This window comes from Alexandromys fortis, unplaced genomic scaffold (assembly GCF_014885135.2).
Source record: "Alexandromys fortis isolate MF-2015 unplaced genomic scaffold, M_Fortis_MF-2015_v1.1 scaffold_647, whole genome shotgun sequence".
In the NCBI taxonomy this organism is placed as follows: domain Eukaryota; kingdom Metazoa; phylum Chordata; class Mammalia; order Rodentia; family Cricetidae; genus Alexandromys; species Alexandromys fortis.
This window is the reverse complement of record NW_026068555.1, coordinates 4,292-8,635: the sequence shown is the minus strand read 5'-3', so window position 1 is coordinate 8,635 and position 4,344 is coordinate 4,292. Positions and strand designations below refer to the sequence as shown.

The 4,344-nt window shown below is 44.2% G+C and overlaps 1 pseudogene; it reads right to left on the bottom strand.

The window, feature by feature from the left end:
- Nucleotides 1-403: 403 nt before the first annotated feature.
- On the bottom strand, nt 404-2,804 carry LOC126495859 (dnaJ homolog subfamily C member 10-like; annotated as a pseudogene).
- Between the last annotated feature and the right edge of the window lie 1,540 nt (nt 2,805-4,344).

Sequence of the window (4,344 nt, the reverse complement as noted above, 5' to 3'; positions counted from 1 at the left end):
TGCATTTCTAAAGGGATTAACAACAACAACAAAGATGCACAAGAACCACATGTGGCCTCCGTCCCAGACAGGAAGTGTCTGCAGGCTGCATCAGCACAGCAGAGCTCAGCTCACATAGGGTAACTGCAAGGCCAAGGTCACTGCGTCTGCTTCCTCAAGAGCATCTTAACGTTTTGAAAATGGATCTTCTGATGTTATTTTCCTGATTCTTTTTTTTTTTTTTTTCGGATTATCGAGACAGGGTTTCTCCGTAGCTTTTGGTTCCTGTCCTGGAACTAGCTCTTGTAGACCAGGCTGGCCTCGAACTTACAGAGATCTGCCTGCCTCTGCCTCCCGAGTGCTGGGATTAAAGGTGTGCACCACCACTGCCCGGCTTATTTTCCAGATTCTGTTTTCTTATTTTTTTTTTCTTCAACATCATCAAAGCTCATCCTTGTTTCTCTTTCCTTGGCTTTGGAGAGTTTCCAATTTTCCATAAATTAAGGCAGCAATAGTTTTTGCATCTCTGGAATTTATTTGCTCTTTCCAAATACTTTTCTTTGATCTTTTGTAGCAGTAAAATTTAATACTCGTGTAGGCTTTGATGTCAGCTTTCTGGCATGTCTGGGGGTAGGACTGGCAGTCTAATTTCCAAGATTTCACTTTTCCTTTGATCATCCTAGCCAAGAGTTCAAACTCTGGAGCAAAGTTCTGGCAAGGTCCACACCAAGGAGCATAGAAATCAACCACCCAGTGACTCTTCCCCTCTAAAACTTTCTCGCTGAAAGTCTGAGGTGTTAACTCTATGGATGCTTGGGGTAGAAATCCGAGCCCCCAGCTTCTTAGGGAGTAAGCGTCCCTATTCCAGCCATCGTAACTATGGTACTGATAAGCTTTATTTGACTTTTGGGGATAAAATCTTATCTCGGGATATCTCTGAACATTTTCTTGGGTACAAAAAGAATGATACTACTGGCAGTCCACACTGCCTACACTGATCAGTCCAGTTAATGTCTGCGCCATTCGTTTCCACTCTGGCATTAGGACCTGACAGGGATGGCACCACGGAGAATAGAAATCAACCATCCAGACTTCATCATGCTTTTTCTCTTTGACTAGCTCATTGAAAGTGGTGGGTGTCAGAGAGACCACTGAAGGGTTTCTCAGATCCTCTATGAACTCCAAGATTTGTTCCGCAGAGTGGTGCCCTTCATATTCATGTATGCTGGACTGGTTGAATACCACTGTCGTTGGATAAGCTTGGATGTTATACATGCTGCAGAGTCCTTTATAAACTGTGCAGTCTAGTGTGCCAACTTTGAGCTGGCCATAGAGCAGCATCGATGCCTTTTGTAACTCTGGCAAAAGAGCTCGACAGGGTGGGCACCATGGGGCAAAGAAGTCAACAAAGCCATGGTTCCTTGTCACTTGCAGGGAAGTTCTGAGGTCCAAGCATGGTAACATGGGAATTAACACTTTCTTTGGCTAAAGCAAGTATATCATATAGAATCTTCTTTCCATGATGGATCTCATACTCTTTGGTTCCTTGTCCTTTAAACACTGCTAGACAGGGCTGGAAAATGTAGAGATCAGAGCAGATGCCCGGTGCAGAGGAGCAGTCAAACCTTCCAACTTGAATATGCTCATTTTTAAGCAGAGTTTTCAGTTTTTTCAATTCAGGATCATTTACATTTTCATTTTTTTTTCCAAAATGAAAAAACACAAGCTAGCGATGCACCAAACAATCCTCTAGTTTATTTGCTGGAAGCAGTTTGAAGTCTGGAAGATGATGTATGATTTCCATGTATATTTCCTTAGCATCCAATGAATTAAGGAACAAAACACTGGATTTTTCTCTGTTATTCAAATTGGCTCCAGGAGGAAAATAAGCAGTGGTACTTGCTGTGACTTCCAAACTCTTGCAGAGTCTGTCCTGGGTGTCACAGTCTACCCATCCCACACTGACAAGACCGTCCAACATGCCACTGAGTCTGAGTCATGTCTGCGAAATCAAACAATCTTCTCCTTTAGAACAAAACATGATCAGCCAGCCAATACCAGCAGCAAAAGCAGTTTCTATGGCATTAACAAAATTCCCTGTGGACAGCTCCATCACTGTGCTCCAGATGTGCTGCATGGCGAAGCTCACCAAGATTTCCTTTGACCGGTCTCTGTTATACTTCACTGCAGCCATTCCAGACCTAAAGATGTAGAGGCTGGGGTAGCTGCTGACTCTTTTCATCTGGCACAGTATCTGGTCATCGCCGCATTTGACAGCTCTGATGCGAAGTAACCCATCCACTTCCTTAGCAAATTCTCTCCAAATGGGGGCTAAATCATGGCAATGTGAACATCCCGGGGAGTAAAAGTTTACAAACCACAGTTCTCCAGAATTAACAGCACCATCAAATTCTCTTCTTTCTAATGTTATCATTTCAGGATCATCATCATAAGTACCGAAATCATAGTGGTAGTAGCTCCAGCTCTCATCCTGGCCTCCCTGGTTGTCTTCAAGTCCTTTCTCCCCGTATTTGTCATACTTCTTCCACAGATCTTCATCCTTGAGGACTTCATATGCTCTATTTATTTTTAAAAAATTCACCATGTGCATTTGGGTTATTCGGATTTTTATCATGATGTAACTTCAGTGCTAATTTCTTAAAGGCTTGTCTTATTTCTCTACTGCTTGCAGTTTTAGATACTCCTAGTAAACTGTAAAAATTCTGATTCGTGCCTACCACAATGACCACAAACACTATCAGAAGACAGAGACCAACCCGCTTCAAGTCTCTGAGAAAGTCATCTCTGTTTAACCAGACTCCCATTCTCTTTCTTAGGCAAGTGCGGGTACAGTGGTTATAATAAGAAACATATTTGAGAACTTCTGTCCACATTACTTCAAGGGTCAATCAAGCATCACAGAACACAGCCCAGAAATGTTAAGCTCAGCATCCTCAGCTACTGCTGTTATTCTTTCTGCGGGGGGGGGGGGGGGGGGGGGGGGGGGGGGGGGGTGGAGACAAAACATGAGACACATGGCAGTGAGGGGTTAGGAAGGAGACACGGACACACGGCAGTCCCACATGGGTGCACTTTAATGGAGGTGGACAACAAATAAGGGGTGGGTATGAAGAGATGGAAGGGAAGGGAGGGAGAGAGAGAGCGTGGCTTTGGGCGACCCTCATTTTTAACGGGGAATGCAGGGGCATCTGGGAGAAATGTCCTGCGTCTGTGTGGCTTCTCATAGCGCTGGTATCCGTAGTCCAGGGGAATGCTGGGAGCTGTAGTCTCCAAAAGGAACAACATTTCACCCTTTTGGTTTTATTTTGGTTTGGGGGTGTTAAAGGGTAGGGAATGGGGGCGTAGCCCAGTCTCTCATGACAGCTTCCTGCTGGCTTTGGGCGTCTAGGAATCCAGGGACTGTCCGATTATTTTGACAATGTCCTGTTGGTTATGTCCTGTTTGCTGGTGTTTTGAGGTGGCTGATTGAAGAAATCACATCTGTCTGGCTCCTCCTGAGTAGCTGGGTCATAGTTAAGATGCTGGAAGACAAAGTCGCATTAGTAGAGGAAAAGCTTAAAGGGGAGAGGAGGTTTAGAAAATTAAAGGGGAGATTTGGGGTGGGGGAGTTTTAGGAGGTCTGGGGTTAAGAATGATAAAAAATTAAATGATACTTATTCCATTAATTATCCGCTTGTGTTTGATTTGTTTAGGTAGGTCGGGCTGGCGTCCTGGAGCTTAAAGAAAGTGTCTTAAAAGAAATAGATTTTAACTGTATATTCCGTAACATTTTAGGGATCACTGCTACAGTCAGTGACTGACCTGTTATGTCAAGGAACTTTGTTAAGAATCTGCTTATCACCTGAGCCTTTGACTCCGTATTTGATGATGATATCTGTAACGACAGCTGGATGGTTATTTAGGAATTTTAAGAAGGGAGGGTTTATTAACACAGGAGGATTAAGTGACGGATGGGACCACTGTTTTCCTTAGACTGGAGTAGAGGGGGCTGAACCTGGTGTCCTTTGGAACTTAAGAGAACAAGGTCCTGTCTGAGTTACTGTGTATGGAGGATTATCTTGAGCTGTGGAAATGAATGGTTTGAGATGTGACAGGTGAATCCAATGAGGAATTCCTTCAAGCTTGGCTGCTGTGGGAGTTAGAAAGGACTCTGAAAGGACCCTACCATTTAGGGAAAAGAGGTGAGGAACATTGGCCTGGAGATGAGAATATTACCTTATCTCCTATTTTAACTGGCGGTGGACATGTATTAGCACATGGCTGAGGTAATGAGTGATTGGTGAAGTCCCACAGTAGCAAACCTAAGTGCAAAAGGAGGGGAGTGAGCAGGTGATCAGGAAGGGG